The 14,198-nt window shown below is 37.0% G+C and overlaps 1 protein-coding gene across 1 annotated transcript in view; it reads left to right on the top strand.

Annotated features, from left to right (window-relative positions):
* The first annotated feature begins 514 nt into the window (after nucleotides 1-514).
* Nucleotides 515-14,198, top strand: part of LOC107650151 (olfactory receptor 9A4-like) — a 63,785-nt gene continuing 50,101 nt past the window's right edge. Inside the window, exon 1 of the mRNA XM_016426199.2 lies at nucleotides 515-620. The gene's annotated coding sequence lies outside the window, so the exon portion shown is untranslated. The remainder of the gene's footprint in view (nucleotides 621-14,198) is intronic.

The following is a 14,198-nucleotide window of genomic DNA, read 5'->3' as shown; positions in this document are numbered from 1 at the left end:
GAAAGTATGGATAAAGGATAGTGAAGGACAGAATTCTTGACTTGAAGACATTACTTTTTCATATGGTTGTCTTATTTCAGCACTTTGGTCTTAGCACACCCAGTTAAATGCTTTGGCAGTTCCCAGAACACCACTCTTGATCTAGGCCAGTAAGCAGAATTAGGAGAGCCAGATCATGTAGTCTTTGTCTCAGGGACCCAAACAGATATTTCCCAAGCAGGGGATGGCAAGAAGTATTAGGCATAATTTTCTCAGTCATTGTTCCTCATTGACTTGTTATAAGAAATTACAATTGACCTTCTCTATCAACAATTTCTAAGTTAGAGCTTTATAGTTCTCATTGGTGATTAGATCCAACCTTTGTTTTCCCATATGCTTCTGTGGAAAGGAAACAAGACTGACAGTTTGTGGGGGAAGGGCCCAACTGGGAGTGGCAGTTGGGTCTTGTGACTAGCACTTCCTTCCTGCTGGGAGTGGCAATGGGGTCTTGTGACGAGTCCTTCCTTCCTGCAAGGGGGGTGTGGGGGGACTTGGGTCCTGGTGTTGGAGGAGAGAGGAGCTTGTTCAGCCCAGTCTGGAGTGGCATACTTGGTTCAGCCCAAAGACACAGGCTTCTAAAGGTTAGAATTGTTCTTGTTTGTTTTCTGTGTAGTGCTAAGATTCTGAATTAGAACAACAAGAGTAGATGGGAGTGGGACAAACTGTCCGCCAGCCTCTGGGGCCTGGCCTCAGGTCTGAAACTGAGAAAAACTCCAATCCCAAATATTTATTAAACTTTATATTATTTAAATTCGCAGTCAGATAAGTGGACTGTCTTTTCTGGTCAGAGTGGAGCTGAACTTCAGTTTCAGTCATTCAAAGACAAATCGTCCTTATTGGACCCGTGCTGTTTCCTTTCAGCAGGGGGCATCTCCCTCCCTTGCATCACCAAGCAATATTCCCTCTCTCCCTTTAACTCCTCCTTACCCCTATACAAACCTCCCATTATTCCCCTGATTCACCAAACAGTGTTCCCAGTCCTATTTCCTTTCCCAATAAATATTACACTTCTGGGAAGCTTAAAGGTATCCCAGATAGGGGTGGGGTGGAATCCATGCTAATTTGTTCCATAAATTTGTTATGAAAGGGTAAGACGTCATAAACATTATTCAGTTAAAGGTTAACTGGTTCACACTGCAGTGGTGGCTTACATATAATCAGAAATAGGACTGGTAATTCTCTGGCAATAGACCGGAATGAAATTACTGCAATATCTATAGTTGGAATTTTCAACTTCCAGGATAGAACAACTTGGATAGAAATTTCAAACTACTTCTTCTATACATACTTATATGTATACTTGATCTCTCCTTCATGAGAATGTAATCTCCTTGAGGGTGAGCCTTACTTCATTCTTTATGTATTTGTATCCCCAGAGCTCACCTCGCATAATGCATGGTATACAGTAAATGCCTAATAAATGTTTGTTAACTGATGGTTTGTGAAGTCACAAATCAGGGAATCCTAGAGTTGAAAGGGAACTGGGAGGTCATATATTCTAATTTCCTATCCCTAAGCTGGATTACACTGCTAGTAAGTATCTGAGGCAGGATTTAATAAAATCTAGCATGACATCCATTATGCCCTCTAAATCTAACTCTCTATTTCCCTACAATGTCCATCCTGTGATCCTTGGTCTTGTCTTCAGCAAAAGTAAATGTCTTCCTCCCTGTAGAAAAATAGCATGTCCCCTCAAAGTCTTCTTTCCTCTAGGCTAAAACTCCTTGCCCTTAGCCACTGCTCATATAGCTTCATGCCTATAAAATTAGGGTTAACTACTTTGGCATATGCTCTGGTCTGTCAATAACCTTTTAAAAATATGGTGCACTAGGGGCAGCTAGGTGGCTTAGTGGTTAGAGAGACGGATCTGAATTTGGGAGGACTTTGGTTCCAATCTGGCCTTAGACAAATCCTAATTGTGTGACCCTGGACAAGTTGTTTGACCCTCATTTCCTAGCCCTTACCACTCTTCTGCCTTAGAACCAATACACAGTATTGATTCTAAGGTGAAAAGTAAGAATTAAAAAAAAAAAAGAAAATCCATTATTCAACTTCTGCTTGAAGATATTCAGTGAAGAAGAATCTGAGGAATTTCTGAGGAAATCCATTCCACTTTTAATTAATTTAATTTATTTTAATTAATAATTCCACTAATTAATGGGAAGTCTTTTCCATTGTCAAGCTTAAGTTTTTCTCTTTGCAACTTCTACTCACTGTTCTTTGTTTTATCTTTTGGGACTAAATGGAACAAGTCTAATCCCTTTCCCACATGAAAGTCCTTCAAATACTTAAAGTTATGCTTCATGAATTTTCTTTTTTCCAAAGTAAAAATCCCTAGCCTTTGCAACAGATTGTCACATGACATGAACTAAAGGCCTTTCACCATCCTTCTTGGCCTCCTTTGCATATGTTCCAGCTTTATCAGTGTACTTTCTAAATTATGATGCTCAGAACTGAACTCATTTTTTCCCCAATGTGATTTGACAAGTCTTGCTGGAATCTCTCTCTGAAAAGAGCCCAACTCTTATTATTAGCTTTTTTAAAAAACTATGACACCACATTGCTGATTTGTATTAATCTCTTTTAAATAAACTTCTGTTTAATCCCTTTTTGCACTTCTGAAGTTGAATTTTTGAAACTATAAGACTAAATTTAAACCATATTTGATTTGATTTTATTAGATTCACTCTAGTTATGTAAAAATGTAAAAGTCATTCTTTATTCTGAATTGAGGATACCAATTTTATTCTCTCAAGAGGCAGATAGATAGAGACACAGAGAGAGATAGAGAGAGATATGGAGACTGAAAGACAGAGACATATAGAGAGAGACAGAGAAGGTTCCTAGCACCTAGCTGTGTGAATTTTTGGGAAATAGGTTCTCAAAGAGAATGTCTTTGGGGTTGTGAATTTAGACAAAAAAAGAGAGGAGATGCTGAGTGAATGATTCAAAATATTTTGGCCAAGGAAGAGTGAAAAGGGCTAGAAAGATAGAGGAAAAGGAAGCCTACTAATGTGGTTGGTGCTGAGGGCACTTGGATCCATGACAGTTACCACTACTTGTGTGCAGGAGGTTAGAATGAGACATATGTCCAATGGAAGCTGACCTATTCCCTGACAGAGGTGCCTGACTCTTTGTATTTGTTCCTCTAGTTGGGCAGATGTTTAAACTAGAGTTTTTCTCTTATTTAAAGTTGTTTTTCTTGTGTTTCAAGTAATAATAAAATGGCCAATTTGAGATAAAGATTGAACCTAATTTTCTGCTTGTGTATATAAGATGAAACTGAAAGAAAAAAATCTAGTGATTGGTGCACAGATATAAAAAGGACCAAGATTCCAACCAGACACCAATCCTAGTTGGAGGACTACCCCAAAAGGGAGAGAATCTCATTGATATTTGACTAGCTTTTATGAACATATTGATGCCTATCTCATAGGTTTACCTCTCAAGCTAAAGCAAGCCAAGAGCTATCTATGTCTAGGGCAATAGAAAGGAGACTGAGAGCTGCTGAATCACACTATCCTTTCCACTGATTTCTATAATCAGAAGATAATGGCTTTAGAGATGGAAAGTTAAGTGGTTTGGAAAGTCTGGAAATCCTATATTTCAAGAGTGGGGGGAGGGTAAGAAGAGGGGCTGAGTACTTCTTCATTTTTTCTTTCTTGCCTTCCAAACTCAGTCACATAACATACTTGAGTTTTAAGACACTGCTACACTGTGAAGTTAAAATTGAACGATGTAGTTGATTACTTCTTGAACTCAGACTTTCAACCATTTCTGAAATCAGTGAACTGTATTACAATCAGGACACATCTCTCTATATTTTCCATAAGAATAGTAGTAGATATGTTATTAAAATCTAGGTAAACCATATCTATAACATTCCTTTAATCTACTAGTTTAGTTACTCAGTCAAGAAAACAAATTAAATTGGTCTAGCTTTGCTTGTTCATTTTAATCATCTCTATCTCAAGATGTAGTGTCAAATTTGATTACATATAGTTTGCCAACACTGTTTTCTTTCCTTTGGGGGAAAATTTGGATATTTGTTCTTCTCTAGTTATTCTATAGTATCTCTCCCACAATCCACAATCTTTCACCCATCATAATGTCTTCACATCCGTCAATAATAATGTTATCCATGTGGACCAGTTATTTGAATTCATCAAAGATAACCCAGAGGTCCTTCACTGACTCCTTATATAACTTAATTATTAAATTCCTGCTAACTATAATGGTCTTTCATTTCAGTGGAAAAGTCAATGTTCTGATGGAGAAAACAAGCGAAATTTGAATGGAGTGGTTCTGGCTACTTTCTGCTTCTACCTGACTTCTGTATTTTGTGCTTTTGTTATGAAAGTTACATTAGGGGTTCCCTGACCTTCTGTTCTCCTTGGACAGCTCCCACTTTTCTTTTAATTGGAATTATATCTCTTTGTGTCTTCCAAATTTTGTTCTTAAGACTTTCCCATCCCTCCAAGACTGATTTCCTCTGTAGAATTTTAGCTTACAGAGTCCTACGTAGCCTTCCTTTGAACCCTTTGAAAATCTCTTTCCTAAAAAATCCATTATGCCTTTCTGATTATGCCTGACTTTATCCTCCTTCCCTATTAAAAACTCTAGGAAAGAGTGAATACTTGTCTGTAAGATTACTATCATTTCCATTCTAGTAATCCATTCAGTCACTCAGTAGTAAGTCAATAAATCTTTAGTGCCTACCATGTTCCAGGCACTATGTAAGTGCTAGAGATACAAAGAGAGGCAAAACAGTCCCTGCCTTCAAAGAGTTCACAATCTAATAATCCTTTCCTGTTCATTGAAAATCATATCCAGGTCTGAATTTCCACTATTAAAATTTAATCTTTTATCTTTTGAAAGAGGACATTATTAAGGCAAATTGAGACATTTTTCACTGCTCTGTTTTTAGCAGAGAGAAAAGTCTAGCAGATGTTTGAATAATTAAAGTCCTCCATTACCACTATATCATACCTTTATGCTAAGCTTGGGATCTGTTTCCTGAAAGAGTCCTCCTCTATTTCCTCTTTATTTTGATATAATAAAATCTAAACATAAGATTACTTCTATTTTTTCCTCTATTAATCTTAACCCAGATGTTCTCAATAGTGTTTCTCCTCTCTTATTCCTGTATTTCCTCACATGGGTGCTCAAATATTTAGATCCATACACTGTGGTCTAATCAATTTGTTTATCCCTCCAACAATGCTAATTATAACCACCCTAGGTAATGATTTTCAATATTTTCTCATGAGTTGCCACAGTGGGCATTTTTTCCAGTGTGTTGGGTTCTTTTTCATATTTTTCAGTTAGAACTTGGGCTATTCAGCTGTTATCTCTCAGTTTTGCCAAATTAACAGCCATTAATAATGATAATTTTATTACACATCTGCCTAATAATATTTTGTCCCAATTCATTTTTGAAATTTTAATTTACATATTTGTCACATAAATATAGCTTCTTAATGTATAATACGACCCTGAATTCATCATATTTTATTTATTCCATTTCTCTTTAAAAAAGATAACTAGCCATGAAACTTATGATTGGATAACAGTCATGGTATTAGTTACCAGTTTCATTAGTAAGTATTACAATCTCAGTGATACCTATAAGATTAAATTGCCTCCTTGTATTAGTAACTTTAGTTTCTCTTAATTGATATTTGAACTTTGAGCATTTTTGTATAGTTATTCTCAGGCATCTATTTTGCTGCCAGGTCCTTTCTTGTATTGGTCTCCTCTAAACTTTCAAGTATCTCAACTGCTGGTCTTATTCCTTTATTGTAGCTCGTTCATTATTGGAATTAACCAGACAAATCACTACACCAACTAAGAACGGCCATGCACCACCACCCACAGAATCAAGAAAGAGCTATCAAGCTGTCAATCCTTTCTGTGTCCTGGCCGGGTGAGGTTTTCCTTGTTGAGTCAAATGATATATACATCTCTATGGTATTTGCTTTTTAGATATACATAAAGAGATAGATTTTTAGATATACATGAATTTTTTTTCCTCCTCATATCCTTTTATATTTTAAAAAATATTTATTTTTACATCATTTTTACTAGGGTTGCCAGACACTAAGCAAATACATTCTTGAAATACTTGCATTGCAATCTCTTAACACAGTCTTCATTAGCTTTTAATGAGCATATTCCTAGTCAAGAGGCTGTTATTTCTTTATTCTATGCTGTGGTCCAGACATTCAAGGCTTATTTCAAGTTCCATATTCTTAAATGTTCACTTCTGACTCCATTTACCCTTCTCTATCACTTGTTTTGAATAGTTAGCAGTGAGAAAAACACATCTGTACCTATCATCTTCAAGTTTGTTGCCCCAGACTTAGTAATACTTGACAATACTTTCTAAGTTCCTTGTGCCAGTATCACTGGCACATATATGAATGATGTAAACCTTAAAATTTCTTAGACTTATAAATGTTGGAAACTTCACCATTGGGAAATTTCATACTTGAAAAATTTCCTATTGATAGTGGGTCTTGGCTATTGGAATGTGAACCCCATTGGCATGGGAGGTTCCTCCTCCTCCCTTCTTAAGATTACTTTAGGACAGAAACCTTTTGCTGAACAATGGAAAGGACTTTGACCTATGCTTAAGCATAGAACAGGAATTTCTTTGAGTCATGATTGATTTTAGAATTGATACAATGGAGATACTTGGAATGACAGAACCAAGTCTTGGAAATTGCAATCTCCACCCTACTTAGTCCTAACAGGATTTAGAAAGGGCTGCAGCATAGATCAAAATTTAATTATTCCAATCTCTACCCTACTCAGGGTAACAGGATTTAGGAAGGGCTGTAGCAAAATTCAAGATTTAATTATTTGAGAATATGACCTCCAACAGACATGTGCAAAGCCACAGACCTCTGGGCGGTCCTGGGTTAAGCTAGAGCCACCATTGGCACAGGGAAAATGATGGACAGTGATTGGTAGATGTGAGAACTGAGGGGAGGGAACTTGGATGGTTTCCTTAAAGATAGAGGGGTCTGAGGACTGAGGGGGGGGGTTGGAGAGTTTTGGCTCTGAGTGGTTGGAGAGGTGCTCTGAGAAGCTTGCTCTGAAGGAAGCTGAAGGTGGGGGCCCCTGAGACTGTTTCTCCATTTTGGTCACGTGAGTAATAGGGACTGATCTCCTTTCTTTGCCCCAGCTATCTAAGGGCTTGGGCCTTTTGGCCCAGCCTAAACAGAGGGGGTATTTAAGCCCTATTCCCTTCTCTCCCCTTTCTCTCTCTCTCTCTCTCTCTCTCTCTCTCTCTCTCTCTCTCTCTCTCTCTCTCTCTCTCTCTCTCTCTCTATCTCTAATTCCTTTCTTCCTCCTGTTTGTAATTAAACTCTATAAAAGGCTGATGGCTGACTTGAGTTTTCATTTAGGAATTACATAGCTGAATTCCTTGGCGACCTTAAATTAATATATATATCAGTCTTTTAAAGTGATTTCCTTATCACAATGAGCAGAAGTGGGCAGTCATCATCTGTTTTGGCAAGTCTTAGGAGATTCTCTCTTATGTCTTAGATTTGTACCCTGCAATGAAAACCAATCTCTATTATGCTTTCATAGGGTACACAATTAGCTGATTTGTTACCCTGGAACAGGAAGTCACCACCATTCCTATTCTTCTTTTGTTATTATCGAGTTATCTCTCATTTGGCAGTACCTGATAATTCACATTATTGTTCTTTGCAGGCCAAGCAACTACCTCTTCTCCTCAGGAAGAATATCCAATACATTTTGCTTTGTTTTGTTTTGGGTGGCTCCAAATGTAGAGTCCTTTTTCTTCCTTTCCTTTTTTATGTTTCTCTTTCCATCCTCCTGATAATGGTCAATTTTCTGATCAGTCAATTCTTGTCCTTTTCTCCTGCTGAAGGTTATTTCCTTAGTTTTGCTGTTGCACTTATATTTTTCTTTCTTTTTTAAAAAAGGATACAAATATTTTTAAAATGTTGTCCCTTATGACTTGGAAAGCACACAGACAGTCCATGAGTCTATTTTCTCTTCTAGGAGAGAGATAAGACTTGCCTTGGAACATAGATGGCAGTCATTTAGTGAAGAACATACTCATTCAAGTGAAGTTGCTGTAAGATACTATTTGTTCTTTGTATTGATTGAGACTGGCAGTTGTTTATTTCCACCTACTTTTGGTTTTAATACCCAACTTTCTAAGTTTTTTTTTTTCATTTCATTAAGATTTGTATAGCCTTTTATTATCTCTTAACCACATGGCATGTGATCAACTTCCTTTACATGCAACAACTTGATAAACAAGTTTGTCCCTTTTCTCTCTCTGTTCTAATCAACTTCTTATTTATGGGAACAATTTGTTTTCCACACCAAGTTGTTTTTCAAATTTGTTTTGTTTCCTGTTCTTACCTACTTTGCTAACTACTTTCTCTTATGCCTTCTTCTGGATTCCTATCTTCTTCTGTCAGTTTATCCTCAAGTTTGTGTAAATTTTTACCTAATAGATTCAATTTTTGTTCAAAACTGTGTCAAAACTCAAAATAACCTGTTCTTTTTTTCTTACTAACCTTAAGTATCTGGTCTCCCTCTATTGTTCCTTCTCCTTCATCCTTCTGAAAGAAACCCGAAATCAAATTTGAACTTGGAGATTTTTTTCTCTTTGAATTTTGCTTCTCAAATTTTGCCTCCATTTAAAATTCCAAACTTCTCCAAATCACCTTCACAATTTCCTTCTCTTTCTTAGTTCATATTTCTCCTTTTGCTAACTCCATAGTCTTCCACTAACAGAAACTAGAAATAGGAGCATATCAATGATAAGAGATAATTGTGTATATAATAAGTCAAATTTATCTTTGAGAGACTCACACCTTTCTTTTATTTCCAAACTCACTTCCCTCTGGGCACCAAAATGCTGATGTTAAACATTGAGACCCCTTACCTTAATGAACTTTCTCCATTTTAACTCCCATCTTCTCAGTGTCCAGTTCTTGTTCTGATTGTCATTGGGGATATTGTTCTGATAAAGACCTCATTCTAAGGTTTAAGTGATTGATAAAGGATTAGCATATTTCTCTGAGGATAACATGACAAAGAAGGCTAATTAACCTAAGGACCAAATCTCTATTTTAAAAGAATTCCTTACCTTATCTCTTAGTATCAATTCAAAGACAGAAGATACAAGGGCTAGACAGTTGAGACAAATGAGTTGCCCAGGTTCAAACAGCAAGGAAGTGTCTAAGGCTAGACATGAACCCAGGACCTCCTAATTCCAGGCCTGGTTCTCTATCCATTGTGCTACCTAGTGTGTACAAGAGAATAATCAGAAGCAAAGAAAATTTGAAATTTGAAGAAATGCTTCAGAAGATGAGAAGATGGAACCTCACAAGACCTGGGGGTATGGGATGGAATTCCTGCCAGGTTCAAAAGCAGTTGGAGGAGAAAACCCAAAGTTCTTCTTATCTTGGACTCTTTGGAGCTGGGAGGGAGAACTACTTGTCTGGAAATATACACAAAATCTCTTAATCCTTTGCTTGAACAGAAGAAGATCTCAGTTCTCAACTGATGCCAGTCTTCGGGATAAAGACTCTCTTTTTTCCTTAGGGGAAATCAGTGCTTATTTCTGAAGAAGATTCCCTAGGTCAAACCCTCAAAAGCTTTATAGGGAAGATAACAAGGATTTCTTTTTCCTTCTGACCTTTCATTACCTTTTCAATCCTTTATATCCAAATAAATTAGATATCTTGATTTATAATAGAACTTGAATCAGAGTCTATGTGTTAGAAGGGGAGTTTCAAAAATCCATCATTACAAGAAGGAGGCTGATGGAAAATTTGACTTACCCTTTAGTATAGCCAGACTGAATCCGTTTGAAACTGCTCAGCTTGGGGAAAGGGGGGAGGAAGTGTCACATTGTATTCAATTCAAAAATAGCTGAACATTGGCTCCTCTTCTTTAAAGTCCCCCTCTATAATACAATTTTGGCATCCCAGGAAAAAGCCATAATCCCTCCCAGGCAACAAAAAGGAGGGTTGTCATTTGGAACCCCTAAACAAGGGTAGTCATTTTGAAGGGTCAAGGACAGAGGAGTTGTTGAGAGGAAAAACATGATGCAAATATTTTTCTGGGCATCTGTGCTCATGGCACTAGTTATATATTGGACAACACCATAACATCTATAATGACAGATACGGTGGAACTGATTGCAATCACCACTTCATTTATAACAATGATACCACACATGAAAAAGTGTTCTAAATCTCTTATAATCAGAGAGATGCAAATCAAAACAATTATGAGGTATCACCTCACACCTAGCAGAATGGCTAACATGATAGCAAAGGAAAGTAATGAATGCTGGAGGGGATGTGGCAAAGTAGGGACATTAATTCATTGCTGGTGGAGTTGTGAACTGATCCAACCATTCTGGAGGGCAATTTGGAACTATGCCCAAAGGGCAACAAAAGAATATCTACCATTTGATCCAGCCATAGCACTGCTGGGTCTGTACCCCAAAGAGATAATGGACAAAAAGACTTGTACAAAAATATTCATAGCTGCGCTCTTTGTGGTGGCCAAAAACTGGAAAACGAGGGGATGCCCATCAATTGGGGAATGGCTAAGCAAATTGTGGTATATGTTGGTGATGGAATACTATTGTGCTAAAAGGAATAATAAAGTGGAGGAATTCCATGGAGACTGGAACAACCTCCAGGAAGTGATGCAGAGCGAAAGGAGCAGAACCAGGAGAACATTGTACACAGAGACTAATATACTGTGGTATAATAGAATGTAATGGACTTCTCCATTAGGGGTGGTGTACACCTGAACAATCTGCAGGGATCTAGGAGAAAAAACACTATTCATAAGCAGAGAATAAACTGTGGGAGTAGAAACACCGAGCACGGTTGAGGGGACATGACAGAGGAGAGACTCTAAATGAATACTCTAATGCAAATACTAACAACATGGCAATGGGTTTGAATCAAGACATATATGATACCCAGTGGAATCACGCGTCGGCTACTGGGGGTGGGGGGGGGGGGAGGAAAAGAAAATGATCTTTGTCTTTAATGAATAATGTTTGGAAATGATCAAATAAAATATTATTAAAAAAAGAAATGCTAGCCATCATCATCATCGTTGTTGTTATTATTTTCAAAATTAAATTCTCTGCACCAAAAAAAAATAACAATGATACCATTCTCCAGTTCTCCAACTCAGTAGTTTGGCAGGTGATGACCCAAATCTACGTGATTCTTATGGCTACCATACAAACCTTATCTTATCTGAGATCTGTTTTGAGGATGCTGTCACCAAGAAAGTCTGCACAAATACTAGTTTTAGACAGCAAACTGGAAGACCTTGTAAAGAAAATGTGTAATGACTACTTGGCAAACAAAGATAAGGACAACATTAGGGAGATGGCTGAAACAACTATGGATAAGGTTGGGGACAAAGTTAATTCAGGAAATGACAAAGACAAAACCAATGATACTACAGTTATGGAAAGGTTTTCTGATAATACTAAGGGTGGTAGCAAACTGGACAATACAACAACAGAGGTCACAGGGGCTCTCAAAATCACACTTCTCTGTGACATGGCATGAATCACCAATGGATCTGGCATCCTGCACACGAAGGTGCACAAGTCTTTTACCACCCAAGAGTTGGAGTTGCTGAAAAAATGATTTCCAAAATTCATCTCTAAGCCTTACAAATGTTTAAAAGAGCTGAAAAGCGTGTTCAAAATTTATAAGCTTGATATGATGATATTGACTTAATTATGGTAGAAATATTTAGTCCCTATGAACAGAGACAATTTGTGGAAAAGATCAGGCAGTCTGAGAGCTTGACTGACTGGCCTAGGGCACAGGAACATGAGGATTTTGATTTTTCCAGACCAGCTAATTTCACATATCTCAAAAGATGCAGGAAAGACCTCCTGCAAGCAATTATCATTTTGTTTTAGACCAAACACTTGGAGCAAGTTTGACAGGATGGTCCAAGAAAAAAATCAATACCCTGATAGTTACATTGATAGACTAACTGAAAACATAGAATCAATAATGGGAATTAGCCAGAACTCACAGGAATCAGTGGTCCATATCTGTAGGCAGTTTCTGAAGGGATGTAATCTGCAGTTGAGAAATTTCTTTAGGAATTTCTTCCCTAAGTATGACTCCATCTCAATCTCTGAACTTAGGGACACAGCCACATACCTCCAAGAAAATCAGAAGGAGCAGAAAAGAGAGAAAGATAAGCTAAAACAAAAACTGCAAGATACCAAAGACACACTGGAAAAAAAAGAAATTGAAGAGGTGAAAAACTTAAACATCATTAGAACATACTCTAGACCTACTTACCAAGATCAAAGGGATCAGAGAGAAACTAGGAAATGTTTTCTGTGCAACAAGATCAGACACATAGTCAGAGATTGTTATATGAAAAAGAAATATGAATAGGGTCACAACAGAAACACAAGATATCAGGCAAATACCCAGAGCAAGACTTATTATAAGAACACTAAAAGTTGTTGTGAACATTGTTTACTTAAGGAATCACATACACCAAATTTGAAATCTATGCAGGAGGCTATACAAAAAAGGTGAAAAACCATATTACTCAGATGGTATGGTGAAAGGGAGATATACAGCATGAAACCAGGATCCAGAATTGTTAAAGCAAGAGACTGTGTATGAGAGAAATGATTGGACTAGTGTTAAGAAATAAACAAAAGGGATTGAAATTAAAATATAAAAGTGGAGATGGTGTTACAAGGGTGGTACCTGCAAATGAATTTATAAGTTGTGTGAGAGTTTTCCCTGAAGGATTAAAACAAAAATATTAGTAAAAAGCAGAGAGAAATTATGGAGATGGAGAGATCAGTAATATAATAGCAGAGATGAAACAAGATGTAGAAAATTGAGATACAGGGGATATAGTAACTAGACAAGAGAAAACCAGAGAACAAGTTAAAACATATCTAAAGAATTTCTTTTGAGTGTAGATTTGGTTTAGGGATTGATCAGAGAAGGAAAAGTTATAAAAACTTGCAACATCAGTAAAAAGACAACAAAATCACAATTCTCTAAACCAAGCCAACAATGTAAAAGCAGAGAAAACTGTTACTAAGACACTTGTAACTGGAGAAACTGAATATAAACTTAATACTCTTACAGAACTAAACAAATTCCCACTTGGACTAATTGAAAGGAAAAATGAATGTTTAGGGTCTACTCCTGTAGAAGAAAAGGACTAGCTTGAACCCTGACGCTGAAATATTTCATCCATTACTGTGTAACAAGGAAAGTTCAAATTTAAGTGATTGTATACCTGGGAAAGGGGTTGACAGTACCATTCAAATTCAAAATCTTGAAATGTTAACCTCATTACCAGAATATACAACAGAAAAATTTGAAAATATGGGTGGGATGCAGGAAATGGCCAGCATGATGTCAAAATTCCAAGGGCAAAGGGACTGTCTGACCCACTGCTTAAGAAACAGTAGGCAGCTGTCCATGGTTTTGATTCACATTCTCATTCAGTGAAACACCTTACAGAACACAGAGTTAATGGAAAACAGTCAGGAAATGAATTAAACCAAGAAATTTTAATCAGTCCAACCATACAGTCAAAAGCTGATACAGGAGCAGTGCAAATCAACAACATGACAACTTGTTCATTAACAACTGATACATCTGAACCATATGTATGGATTAAAGTGGGAAAGAATAAATACACAGATCTCAGTGATACAGGGGATAGTGCATCTTTACTAAAATCATTCTCAGAAGATACCAACATAAAAGGAATCGTTTATACCTCAACAGATTCAAAAGAAGGAGCATATAAACAAAAACTTGAGACAAAAGATATGGTAGGACCTGTGCACTTTAGTAACAGCATAGCAAATCTTCAGGAAGCAGTAAACCCTCAAGTATCAAATTTGTCACCACATAACAGATCTAGAGCACATTACTTGGAAACAGTGAGAAAAGCAATTGGGAAATATAGAAATCACTGACAAAGGATCAGATCAAGACACAAAACATGAGATAACAACACCTGACATGGGATTGCACGTCTCAGAACAAAATCCAATGAAAAACATGAAGATTTTAGAAACCAACAACCAAGAATCAGATTCAGACCCAGGGAAT

Source organism: Monodelphis domestica, chromosome 5, assembly GCF_027887165.1.
Source record: "Monodelphis domestica isolate mMonDom1 chromosome 5, mMonDom1.pri, whole genome shotgun sequence".
In the NCBI taxonomy this organism is placed as follows: domain Eukaryota; kingdom Metazoa; phylum Chordata; class Mammalia; order Didelphimorphia; family Didelphidae; genus Monodelphis; species Monodelphis domestica.
The sequence above is the reverse complement of the archived record's forward strand: the minus strand, read 5'-3'. Positions and strand labels throughout refer to the sequence as shown.